This window comes from Lagopus leucura, unplaced genomic scaffold, assembly GCF_019238085.1.
Source record: "Lagopus leucura isolate 7727_CA_CO unplaced genomic scaffold, USGS_WTPT01 Super-Scaffold_100002, whole genome shotgun sequence".
Classification (NCBI taxonomy): domain Eukaryota; kingdom Metazoa; phylum Chordata; class Aves; order Galliformes; family Phasianidae; genus Lagopus; species Lagopus leucura.
Window position 1 is genome coordinate 82888105 of NW_024962263.1, and position 14313 is coordinate 82902417.

Below are 14313 nucleotides of genomic sequence, written 5' to 3' on the forward strand. Positions count from 1 at the left end.
TGATAGAGGGATTTAAACAGTTTTGGATTTGTCAGCCAAACACTCTGGCTGTACTAATTACTCAATATTCGCATTTAGCAGAATATCTGTTGGACTTTTCTGCACTTTGCAATATGTGGAATACACCTCATGGTGTCCTGGTCAGGACACTAACTCAGATTTATGCTCATCAATGTAATGATTATTGAAAAGCGTTACCAGGAGGGAAAGAAAGGATACATCTTTCTTAGGATGATGGAGGGGCTTTTGCTGAGTGGGATACAGCTGGACTGAAGTTCCTGAAGTGCTGAGTATAACCAAACACAGTATTCCTCTCCACTGTGTATTGCTACTGCTTACAATATGACACTCTTCTTATTCCTTTGCCCGGGCTCTTCCCCTCAGCATAGGCCAACTACTGCATATAGTGCTGAAGGATAATCCCAGCAAGGATCTGTGCAGTCTGGCACTCTCTTACATATGCTACAGCTACGCTAAAATCAACATAAGGGTTTGCAAACAGCTTCTTCCATTTGTATACACAAAGTCTCATAGTGAACTTCAACACTTAGGTGTACAGACATGCAGAATTTACATTCTGAGAGGCAATGACAGGATGTATCCCCATGACCATTCCGCTTTGTGCATACCCAGAGTGATTTCCAACATTTCAAAGCTGTCTGTAATGCTCTAAAAAATAAAGTTCAGGGCACACTGTCAAGAAAAAAAAATAAAGCTGTGTTATAGAAGTCATATTAATTGCAAAGCAGTGCCTTGCTGATGATGATGTGCTTGTATGACATTTCTTTCACAGCCTTAGGGAGTTTTCAGAAACAATATATTTTAATGAGTCACTGTAATGACTTATAATCAAGTCAGAAAAAGACGCTTTCTGTTAAAGGCTGCATTTAATTCTGAACTTCAGATATGTTACAGGAAATATCATTAACTGTTGCTCACGTAAGTAATGTTTTATAAACGCAGTACAAAACTTTTCCTTGGTAACTGCTGTATTAACATAAAATAAAAACCTGGCCCTGGAAACTTACAGTTGTTCTTGTATTTTGAATGACAAAGCAAAGTAATTTCATTTCAGATTCTTTATTGTGTTTGTTTAGAAGAACAAGAAAAATAATTTAGAAAACAAACAAAATTACAAGTTCTAAATGCTCTGAACCATTTTAACAGTGCCCAAGGGCTAACGATGCTTGGCTTAAGCACCTTTTCTTAATTTTGTCGTTGGTTATAGTGTGTATGATCTAAATATCAACCTCCTCACATAATGAACACTGAGAATTTAATGAGGTTATTACAAAATAATTTTTTTGAGTTATGTGATTTCTTCAAGGTGAGCACACATGCTGATGAGCCTTCAAATGGTTTTAAAAGCCAAGCAGACAGGAAAAGATGTGCAGGAGAGCAAAATTATGGCAATGTTAAGAAGGACTGAGGAGGAAAAGGAAATGAAATTACATCTCAATCTACACTACCAGGAGATACCACAGTAATTACTTATGGCAGGGGATTTCTCCAGGCCATTCTCTGGGAAGAATACGGGGATGCTGCCTGGATTTGTAGAGATAGTATTTGGAGAGCCAAGGCACAAATAGAACTGAATTTGGTGAGGGATGTCAAAAACAACAAGAAGGTATTATACAGGTACAGAGATCAGAAGAGACAGCCCACAGAGAGCACAACTCCTTTGCTAATGGAGAAAGAACTGGCTACAACAGATATGGAGAAGGCTGAGGTACTAAGCCAATAGGCCCTTATCATCCTAATGAGATTTTGCACTTGGGTCAAGGTAATCCCAGATACATATACAGACTGGGAGAACTCCTAGAGAGTAGCCCTACTGAGAAAGACCTAGGGATCCTGGTTAACGAAAAACTTAATTTGAACCAGCAGCGTGTTTTTGCAGCCGAGAAAGCCAGTGGTTTCTTGGGTTCCATTAGAAGAGAGGTGGTCAGCAGGGCGAGGGAGGTGATTGTCCCCCTCTATTCTGTTCTTGTGAGACCTCATCTGGAGTACTGTGTCCAAGTCTGGGGCTCCCAACACAGGAAAGGTGTTGAGCTTTTGGAGAGGTTCCAGGGGAGGGCTACAGAAATGATCCAAGGGCTGGAGAGCCTTTCCTAGGAAGACAGGCTACAGGAACTGGGCTTGATCAGCCTGGAAAAGAGAAGGTTGTGAGGAGACCACGTTGTGGCTTTCCAATATTTAAATGGAGTTAATAAACATGAGGAAAATCAACTTTTTACAAGGGTAAAAAACCTTTTTTTCAGGCCTTTCAACAATTCTATAATTCTTTGAATGAACCGTGTGTTTTCATATCCTCTGTAGGAACTCTAATGGATACAGAAACTCATCATGACCAACCTGCCATTTGTTTATTCATTCATTTTTAATTTTGCTAGCCAATTTTGGTAGATGCCCGGAGCAAGATATCTAACCACTCTGTAAGGAAAAAAAAAAAAAACACAGAATTTCATATTGTGGCTGCAGTTTAATTTTTTTCTGTACTAGAAGTGGTGACTTTATTTGGTGAAATGAGAAGAAATTTGTAGAAGTTCCCTTTTGTTCAGTCTTCATTATAAATATTTTGCACTGATCAAATAACAGATGACACACATTACAGGAAGAAGCAAGGGAAGCACTACAGTTAACTGTGTACAAAGTGGCTGGGAAGAGGAATGGAAGTAAGAATTCTTTCCAAATCTTTCATGAAGCACTTTTAAGTATTTACCAGCATTTCTGAATTGAATTCAGAGTACAAGTTTTCACAAAAAACTGTAGCAGCTTTGTATCAGGATCTTGATTTTGCATTATTCTATGAGATACAGGAAACGTGGCATTTGGGGCACATTCAGAAAGGTGGCACTATGGTACTGATTCAGTCCCTCCCTGGGAGGCTCAGGAGAAAGAGCAACCTGCAATGCATTCAAGATCTATCAATTTCCTGAACCATAAACCACTGTGTCTCATTTCTACTGTGAAGAAGTTCAGTGAGGTATGGAAAATTTCAGAAAAGACGTGGAAACTCAGGCTCCAGTGACTTCTGATTGTTAAAAGCTATGCAATCACCGACCCATTCTCTGATGGTAGAAGTGCAAGTTTCAACATCTCAGGCATATTAGTTTGGATAATTAAAATCTGCATAACAAAAACAAAATACTCTTGCTTAAATGGACATCATTTATTTGCCACTCTTTTGCTCGACTCCTTTAACACACTTGCTTTCCAGGTTTCTAGTCCTGTTTGCACCTCTTTGTTTTGAATTTCTTTACTGAAGCATGTGTTAGCTTGAATCTTTTTCCATGCTGAGTTACATTTTGTTATTTTCATCTCCTATTTGAATGAGTTAGATTATGTTCACGCTGCTGAGCGTTGCCAATCTTGTCAAACCATCTGTTTCAAAAATGAGAAAAGAAGTTGAACCTCTTAATGGGATGGAATAACTGTACTTTGCTCTGGGATTTTCTTTATAGGTTATGGTTTTTTTTCACTTGTTGATAGTTCCATGCTTTATGGCCCACTAATTTAAATATCATTATGTTCTCTGCTATTGTGCCTCCATGAAAGTTTCATTTTGCCTGACTGCTGACACTCTATACAATTCAGTTTATTTTACATTTCCAAACACAGTGTTCTTCACAGGTTTTCTAAAAACTTAAGCAAAAACTAAGAGCAGCATGTTTCATGAGACAATAACTAGGTGACTTTTCTACTAATATTTAAGGCCATTTAGATTTTTATATTAAACCAATAAACCAATAAATGGAAATTATTTCAGCGTTCCTCTTTAAAAATGCCCATGATTTTTTTTTCTGAAACTGAAATTTACTCATATTCTTTTGTACATACATGTTCCTGCCTTTAGTAATTTAGATCTGGGGACTTCTGAAGAGTCAGTGAGTATGTGTTCATCTGCCCCCAAGACAAACAAATAAAAGCATACTGAAAGGGGTCCAAGAGGAAAACAAGGGGCGCAGGAGCCTGATTAAACTGTGGTTGTGGGAGTGAATAAGAATGGTTTCTCCCATGTGCACATCTGGGGATGAACTTGTTGCACATCAATTACACCCCATCTTCTGTGCCATCTTATCAAATGGTCAGCAGAGGTGAGCGTGGAACTCTGCAACAACTAGCCAGAAACAGAAATGTATTCACCTAATGTGTGCGTAGCAAAATAAAAGGCAATAACAATATCAAATCCAGCTAATGACAAGTCATGAGTGGTGTTCCTTAGGGGTTGGTACTGGAGCGGATCTGAGGATGTTGGTCAGTGGTTGGCTGAACATGAGCCAGTATTACGCCAAGGTAGTTTAGAAAGGCTAATGGCATCCTGGCTTGTATTTGAAATAGTGCAACCAGCAAAAGCAGGGAGGTTAACCTCCCCCTATACTCAACTCGGGTGAGGCTGCACTTCAAGTACTGTGTTCAGTTTTGGTCCCCTCAGTTCAAGAAAGATGTCAAGAACCTAATGTGTGTCCAGAGAAGAGCAACAAAGTTGTGACAAGTCTGGAACACAAGTTTTATGGCAAGTAGCTGAGGGAACTGGGTTTGCTCATTCTGGAGAAAAGGAGGCTCAGGAGAGATTATCACTCTCTACAATTCCCTGAAAGCAGGTTGTAGTGAGCTGAGGGTTGGCCTCTACTCCCAGGTAACAGAGGCAATACTAGAGGGAACAGCTTCAAGTTGTGCTGAGGAGGTTCAGGTTTGATATGATGAAAAATTTCTTCTTGGAGAGGTGAGGCACTGGAACAGGCTGCCCAGGGAGGTGGTTGAGTTACCATACTTGGAAGCGTTTAAGGAAAAGCTAGATGTAGTACTTACGGATGTGGCTTAGTGGGCCATTGGTGGTAGGTTGATGTTGGACCAGATGATCTTAGAGCTCCTTTCCAACCTTAACGATTCTAGGATACAATGATAATTTCTACTAATACAGTCCTGTGTATGCTTGGGAGTGATTTTATTTAATGAATTCATACATTCATTGCAGGATTTGCTAGTGAATGATTTGTTCCAGGATGTGGCTTCTCCGAAGGATGATAGACAGCAGTAGCAAAGGATTCAAGTAGAGCTGAAGACTTTAGCAGTTGTGTGAATGTCACATAACAGTTGTTGACATAGACTTCTCTGTTTCAAGCCCAGTTGCAGGCTGCTATGGGTGGGAAGCACTGTAAGTCTTACAGTTCTCAGCTTCTGCTAATTTCAGTACTTGAGGCTTTCTTCCTTCCACTGACTTTTTCCTTCTGGTAAGCTTGCTGGTGCTATTCTGGGAAAATGGGAAATAGCTATAATTTAAGTGCGCACTAGAGCATGGACCAGAGCAGAAAGGAAGAATAGCTAGGGGTGGATGCATAGTAGGGGTCTTTATTTTCCCTCAAGCACATAAGCTGTCTGCAGTTAACTGCCCAGCAAAGCATTGACGGGGAGCACTGCTTTAGCGCATCTCCTTTGAACAGCCGTGCATTTCTCTACTCCCTTCAGCTGGGCAGCAGAAGAAAAGTCACTAAGCAGTTCTTGCTTCTAGCCAGTGTCTTTGCTTTATGCAAACAAAATAAAGATTATAGTTAGAGTTATAGGCATGGATCCATTTTAAAAGAATCAAGCCAACACACAGAAGTAAAAATAGCAAGCTCATATGCCATCATCTTCCTTTGGAAATCTCTGTTCTTGTATTTGCTTCAAAGGATAATGTGGAAAAAAAAAAAAAAAAGAAAAAGAAAAACAGAATCAGAAAATAATAATTTTATGATTAGGAAGGATTAAGCTACTGTTTCAATTCAAGAAACGGTTTTTCATATCAGATCATTTTTAATAAAACGCACATTTTTCCTTCAGCTGATCCCATCTTCTAAGCCCTGAGGTCTTCTTCCATAGGAAAACTTCATGTTTCTGTGGGAGTTTTGCTTGCACATGTTTACAGGATTCAAGTTATTTTTAATTTTTTGAATCCTCTTTGAGATTCATTATTTATATGCACTTTTTGTAAACTTTCAAGCTTGAGGTTACCAATTTAATGTGTCTTTTCATTTCTGGATCCTGTTGATAAAGCGTTGTTTTACATTTCAGTCCTATGCATAATGAAGCTACTTTTTGAGTGTTGTTCTAGTTAGCCATCATATTTTTTAATAATCTACAAAATAAAAATGATAAACTGATTCACTTTTCTCAGAAAATGACCAAAGATTTAGTACATAATTCCAAACCACTGCTATCCTTTAAAGCATAGATATCCAATCCTTCAGTTTTATGTCTTTCTTGCTCTCTTTTTTTGTGCTTTAATAAAAATATTTATTTATATATATATATATTTAACTTATATAAATTAACTATATTATATATTACATATGAAGCCCAAGACAATTCATCTTCACTCAATGTGGCCCAGGCAAGCCCAAATGTTGGACACTCAAGCCATTTAAAGCATAAATCATCTTCTGGCATTTTATAATATTATTTGCACAAGACTTTAATGTGATGGCTAACATGCAAAGAACTTTGAACTCCCGCAGTGTCATACATTTTGGTAACAGAATAAAATTCTGATTATACAATAAATTTCATGCTGACTGAAAGCATGCATTTACATCTTCCCCATGGCAGCCTCCATACTGAAGGAGCATACTCTTTTTCTCTCTGTTCCTTAAATGAAAGTCACCAGAGAATTCAGTACTCTAAAAGTGCTCACAGTACTGCTGGGACTTTTCAGAACAATGTTACTATGAGGAACTAATCACCCTGCAGGTTGACTAGCATAACCATCAGTCCACATTGGTTCTGAACTCATATTTCTTTGTGAAAAAAAGTAAATCTGAAAAATTCTGATAACTTATAGATAATTGTTATTGTTTGTTTTCCTTTAAAAAGAATATCCCATATTGGAAGGGACCCATCAGGATCAACAAGTCCAATTCCTGGCTCCACACAGGACCACTCAATAATCAGACCCTATCTCTGAGAGCATTTTCCAAACACTCCTTGAACTTTAGCAGCCTGGGGCCATGCCCACTGCCCTGGGGAGCTTTTTCCATGCTCACCACCCTCTGGTGAAGAAAGTCTTCCTGATATCCAACCTGACCCTCCCAAATTTGAACGTGCATGAGAGCAGTACAAAGCCTAAAAGTATGCCAGTCAGTCTGTGATGATACCTGTTAACCTTTCCTGCTAAAAGAGACCTGGCCTTTGGCAAAATTTCATGTAAGACAGACCATGGTTATAAGAGATTTTCTCACAGGGGTCTGATCTCCCAGCACCAAGTCAGCTCTGCAGCCAGCCCTGTGCAGAAAGCCGTCCCATCGAGAGGTGGTGCTCTATGTTAAGACTTGAGGTTTGTTTTGCCTGATGCTCAGTGCTGATTAGAAAGGCGGTGAGAAGCAACTGCTATCCATGCTCAACGCAGTTGTTAGCATTAACACACTGATTTCTTTAAAAGTGCATTACGGTACTGTGTTTCTATGTTAATCTGTATTAACTGTGACGACTCACGTTGGATTAACATAGAGAAACAACTCAATTTCTCAGAAACAGCACGTATTGTGAAGCCAAACACGTTACAAAGCACAGAAAACATATTTCATAGCACAGATTACATCCTGCAATGCATTCTGTTTCACTTTGCCTTTAATGGAATACTTTCATAAACCAGTTAAAGTACTTTTTGAAATAGCATTCTGATGAAATCATAATCTCATCTATAAATGTCCCAAGCAGGCACTAACCTTAAAAGCAGGCACAGAAGAAAAATGTTGTATGCACATACTTTAGGAGACCAATCTGATCTGAAAATAATTGTTATGAAACCAAATCAGGCATGTGTCAAGTCAGCAGTCCATCTGGAGTCTAGTCTGTTTAACTTCATACACTGTTGTGAAATTCAACTTCATTCTCAATATCAGATTAAGAAGTGGGGTGAAGAAACCTTCTTGTTCATTAGTTTCCTTTTGGCAAGTTCCAAATCTAGAAATGCCTCCTGCCATGAGCAGTCAGTAACTAAGTCTCTAAATGGCTGTCATGAATAAAAACTTGACATAAGACACATGAGACACATCCAAACGGAAAGAAGAAAAATTCTGTGCCAGTTATTATTGCTTAAATCTTTCAAAAATTAAGCTACTCTCAGTCTGGGAGAAGCAGGAAGAGAAATGGGGCAGACTACTGCATTCTGAGTTTGTAAGAACACCTTGCTTCAGTGCAAGCGCTTTTCACCAGTGAAAGCAAACATTCTTTATGGAGGATGTAACATTTATTGATGCTATTTCAGAGATAAGAAATAGGAGAACAGAAGATGAAGTGTCTTACTCCTAAGCACATGGAAGTGCAAAGGTAGAGGCAGACTCCCTACTCCCTGCTCATGGAGAAAGCTTTTATGATGAGTAATTAACACAAATCATATTTTCAGTCAGCCAAAAAGTTGAAAAGAAAGGTAAATTTGCAAGAAACCAATCTGGTCTGAACTTTATTTTTTGCTGATATATTTATTAATCAGAACTGCGGAATATATAAATACAATTTTGCAATCTGTGTAAGACCAGTTTGTAAGGTATAGTAGCAATTAGGCATCAGTGTCTCAGTATATCCCTAGAGATTTTGAAACTAATAGCAATATTTATAACTGAATTGTATTTTGAATTTTAGTAATGACTAGGGACATTGTTATTCTAGTGAGATACTGTCTCACTAACGAAAAAACAGAATGAGTCAATCCTATCAAAAGCAAAATCTGTGTCAGGGAGGGGGCTAATGTTGCCCCTTAATAATTTTACTAACTTTAGTCTTCTTCCCAGTGGATAAAACATAGGGGATTTCAGTCTGTGAAATACAAATGTTCAAAGACTGGTGATTCTTTCTTACATTTTGTCTCCCAGTTCTAAATATGCCTCACAGCTTGCAGACACGGTCCCCTATCCATCCCTTCCTGTACTTCTCTTACTCCCATCAAATGGGAGTTTCTGAGAGGTAGAAGTACTGTGACCCTAGAAACTGAAGCATGCTCATGGAGATAAAGGTGCTTCTCACCTCAGCTTTATTTTACTTAACTACTTTCTTTAGGCTGAGAAATATGGGGATCTCCTTGAAGTATCAGAAAACTTCATATAACATTTAAATGCATGTTAGAATCTCATAAATGATGAATGATGAACAGGTTATCATTCATATTCAAATGCTTTATTCACTTGAGCAGATAATAGTTTTATAGCAATTTATTTTATAAGCATACAATTCTGTAATATAGTTACGGCATTCTGCAGTTCAGGGAGAGTACAGGGAAGTTGCTAGCAACTTGCTGTGGCAAGGTGAGGGTCAGCTTCTTCTCCCAGGAAACTAGTGCCAAGGGGAATGGCCTCAAGTTGCGCCTCGGGAAGTTCAGTTGGATATTAGGAAAAATTTCTTCTCAGAGAATGGTAATGCATTGGAACAGGCTGCCCAGGGGAGTGGTGGAGTCATCATCCCTGGACATGTTTAAGGAAAGGCTAGATGTAGTAATCAGGGACATGGCTTAGTGGGTAATATTTGTGGTAGGTGGATGACTGGACCAGATGACCTTAGTAGTCTTTTCCAAACTTAATGGTTCTGTGATTCTATGGTTTGTCAGTCATCCTTCAAGTCTGAACCTTGAGCAGACTTCATATGTTAGGGGAAAAGCTGTGTAATTAGTGGGGTTTTTTGAGCTGTACGAAGTCTCAATATAGTAGACTCAGTTCTTAGACATGATTCTTTCCTTACCAGACTGACTGCCACATCAACTAAACAGTGTGACTCTTCAGATGTTGGATGTCCTCCCTCAGCAAGGCATGGGACAGCAATGTAAGTAGGTTAACTTCCCAGGGAGCCATCCAAACCAGGAACATACCTGGGAGGAAGTACAGAAGCTGCATTGAAAACAAGAAAGAGAAGCAGAGGGAAATTACAAGCCCTGAAGTTCTCTTCCAACTCTTATGCCATCCCCTTTCCCTTCTCTGTGCCATAACATCATACAGCTGCAACCCCCATCTGTTCTTAGTGGCTCATCTCTTCCATATGATCAAATTGGAAAAAGGTAGACAAATACAGTACTTTATAAAAATCCCTGAGTTTGTTTTGTTTGTTTACTTCAACATCCAATCACATTCCTAATGAATGCTATGGGAGAATAAAAGCAATCTCACATGAAGGAAGCATGAAAACCAATCATTTCCACCTGCTTTGGAGAGCTGTTTTGAAGTCTCAGACATAAGACTGAGAGGCTAAAGATAAGCTACAGATGGAGTACTTCACTTGCTCAGCCTCCTTTGGAAAAATTGTGAATGAAATCCATCAAACTTTTTTTCTCAATTTTAACTTTACTCAAATTTAGGTTATTGCCTATCTTTACTCTGTCTTGTAAGAAAAGTTGTTTCATGTCACTACACAGAGTTCCTGGGGAAAACAACAACAAAAACTATTAAAAAAAGAACCCTGTTACTTCAATTAGTTTAATTCTTCCTTTTTTTCTTAAGAAGAGGAAGAGAGGAAAAAGATAATCTGTTGCAAGTCAAGTTTGGATGTGGTGCTCAGGGACACGATTTAGCAGATGGTTGTTAGGGTATTATGGTTAGGTTATGGATGAACTCAATGATCTTTAAGATCTTTTCCAACCTGAGCAATTCTATGATTCTATGATTCTGGAATGGGACTGATAAAGCAGGAAGCATTATGTCCTGGTACATTACTGTAGCTGGGAGGGAAAAAAGGATTGAACAAACCTGTTCCTCCAAAAAGGAGACAAAGTCTTTCCTTTAGGATGGCTCTGATTATGTGAAAGAAATGATTTCTACCTACACTTTTAGAGAATGTACAGAGCACACAGGAAATACTGAAATATCCTCTGAACCACCAATAAATAGATGTAATGTGAAAGTTATTGAGTCATCACATCAATAACAAAAATTTGTCTAAACGTAGTAGGAATAAATTCAGGATAAGCTTATATTTTGTATTTTATACTGGAAAACATTTTACATAATTTGCTTTGAATCTTTCAATTAAACATTTTATTTTTAAAATTAAAAAAAAAAAATAATAATAAGAGTTGGCCTAAGTCATAAATGCTTTTATTGTAAATGTGGACAGTTATCTAGATCAACTATGGGGAGTGCCAGTCACTTGATCCTGCTCTTGTAGAGGCTAAACCCGGGCTGATTTATTTGCAACTGTATCCGTAGATGAAAGGCTTCTGAATATGATTATAAAACAACCAAACAGATATGCATTATATCATGACAGAGTATTTTTTATTCAAGCCTTGAGATTCTCTGCAGTACACATGCGGTTTGTTATAAATGACTGATTTCTTCTTTCTTTTTCCGTCTCTTTTTTTTTTTTCCTTACCACAAGCAATGCAAATTTTAGTATTAGCAATTTCCTCCTTACCATAAGCAATGCAAATTTTAGTATTAGCAATTTCCTCCTTTTAAGCTAGACTACAGACAACAAGATCTGTTGAGCATAACATGAAAGGCCAGATGAGTACAAGACAGAACTCCTGTTCTGCTAAGCCTTATTCCTTGTGAAATCAGACTTTATTTTTTGAAAAACTATCAGGAGACACTGCTGTCAGCTCTGATTAATCACATTGATGCAAAATATCATGGTATTATTTTCCAACTGTAGAATGGATATCATCACATATTCTAGAGAAACTATCCTGATAAACAGGAAAGAGAAGGAGGGAAGGAGGAAGGGAAAGAGGAGAATCTGAAAGTTCTCCTTACAGCCAAGATATGATTAATATTTACAAAAGGAAAATAAATGAAAAATCACGGAATCACGGAATCATAGAATGGTTTGAGTTGGAAAGGACCATTAAGATCATCTAGTTCCAACCCCCTGCTATAGTCAGGGAGACCTCCCACTAGACCAGGTTGCTCAAAGTCCCATCCAGCCTGGCCTTGAATGCTTCCAGGGAGGGGCATCCACAGCCTCTCCAGGCAATCTGTTCCAGTGTCTCGCCACCCTCACAGCAAAGAATTTCTTTCTAATATCTACCCTCTTCCAGTTCAAAAATGCTTCCCCTTGTCTTGTTGTTACATGCCTTTATAAAAAGTCCCTCCACGGCTTTTCTGTAGGCCCCTTTCATATACTGTAATTCTTATTATTATAATTTATATATTATAATATATTATAAGGTTCCCATGGAGCCTTTTCCAGGCTCTCAGCCTGTTCTCGGAGGGGAGGTGCTTCAGCTCTCTGATAATCTTCATGGCCCTCCTCGACACGCACTCCAACACTCTGATGTCCTTCTTCTCTTGAGATTCCCAGAATTGGACACAGTACTCCAGGTAGGGTCTACCCAAAAGCAGAGTAGAGGGGCAGAATCACCTCCCTCAACCTTCTGGCCATGCTTCTCGTTTGCAACCCAGGATACAATTGGCATTCTGGGCTGCAAGCACACACTGCTGGCTCATACTGAGTCTTTCATCAACCAACACCTCTAAATCCTTCTCCTCAGAGCCATTTTCTACCCAACTTGTATCTGTGTTCAGGACCTTGCACTTGGCCTTTCTGAGCTTTGTGAGCCTTCTTATGTCCTGGATAGCATCCCCTCCCTCTAGCATGTCAGCTGCATCACTAAGCTTGGTATCTGTAAACTTGCTGTGGGTGCACTCAATCCCATTGTCCATGTCACCTACAAAGATGCTAAATAACATCAATCCCAGCACCAATCCCTAAAGAATGCCACTTGTCCTGTGGATGCATGAATGTAAATTCATCCCACTTTGACTTTATTATAGACAGTCACCAAGGGAATGAATACATGGCAGATTAGAATCCGACTCTGTACCCTGATGCCACCAAAGTATTTTAAACAAGCCTTCTCATGATGTTGCAAAGATTTAATAATGTCCTAATGAAGAAGCTTTGACTCCAGATTATCTGCATTTTTCTTCACAGAGACTTTTGTCACACTGTATGTTTGTTACTGAAGTCCTTTTTGTTTTGGAATACATTTTAATGATACATAAAAAATGATACTGCACATCTGCAGTATAAATACAGTACATTGTAAATTTGCCCACTAGTTATCATTTTTGCCAGCCAATTGTATCCAATTACCTAAACAATAAAAGCATTTTAGTGAAAGAAAATAGATAACTGCTATTAGAATAACCCAGTTATCCTTCCATAAATTAAATGTAAGAAAACTACATAATACTGCAATAGTTGCAGCAGCATACACTGCTTCTAGGACTTGTTTGAGAAAAGAAATTTTCACTTGGTTCCTTTACTGTGAAGATTCAAGGTATTACATATAGATCTAAGTCTGTATTTGAATATATATATATATGTAAATATATATGTATAAATATCTTCCTTCCTCCTTGCAGAAACCATCTCAAATATTGTAAAATAAAAGTTTTATTTCTGAGAAACATTAAGTCATTACTTCCATGAATTTTTTTTTTTTTTTTTTTTTTTTTTTTTTCTGCAGGCTATTTCAAAAAATAGAAGTAAAGCAAATCTATCTTTTGCACTTTCTGAAGAACAATCAGAAAGTCAACAGGAACTAGAAACAACTGAAAAATACAAGCAATTCAGAAATGCTTGCTTATATTCAAAAATCACCTATTCAGAAAAGACAGTGCAGGTTAAAGAGGGTTATAGATTCTGTTGCATTTGAAACTGCAAAGACTTTTTTTAAGCATACTAAACAGTACTAAATGCTGTATTTGTTTGTCTGCCAAAATTATACCAAGAAAAAGGACAGAACGTGGTCAAGCAACTGATAATTTTCCCACAGCAGCTAATGTGGATGAAACACACTGAGCTAAATGTTACTCATTCACATGTATGCAATCTCACTTATTTCAACTGAAAAAGCAAGGTGATGTCAGAAATTGACCCTGTCAATGATTCTCTAAATATCACTTCTTGGAGTGACTTCAAAAGCCAGCAATGTCAAAAAGCTGCATTTTTACAGTCTGTGCACTTTGCATTTTCTGTTTTTTGTTTTTGTTTTTGTTTTTGTTTTTGTTTTTAAGTCAGCTTGTGTACTTAAATATATTATTAATCCTTCAGTCTCTCACTGAGCATCCAGATTAGCTTGGAAAAGTCAGAAAAATTTTAGATTCTACCAGTTCGTGTTGAGTAGGGCCACGGTTCATGGGATTACAAATCGTGTGGCAGGACATGGCACTCAGTTGTACAATTTCTGGATTACTTTGGGCCAAAAAGCAAACTCCAGTGCCTAAAGAAAAATGTTAGGAATGACAGATAGCATCAGGCTAGTTCACTAACAGCAGTCACCTAACCTTGGAAATGCTGACCTTACTGGCTACCACCTCTTTGATCAGTTTTGGCTCTTAGGAATAT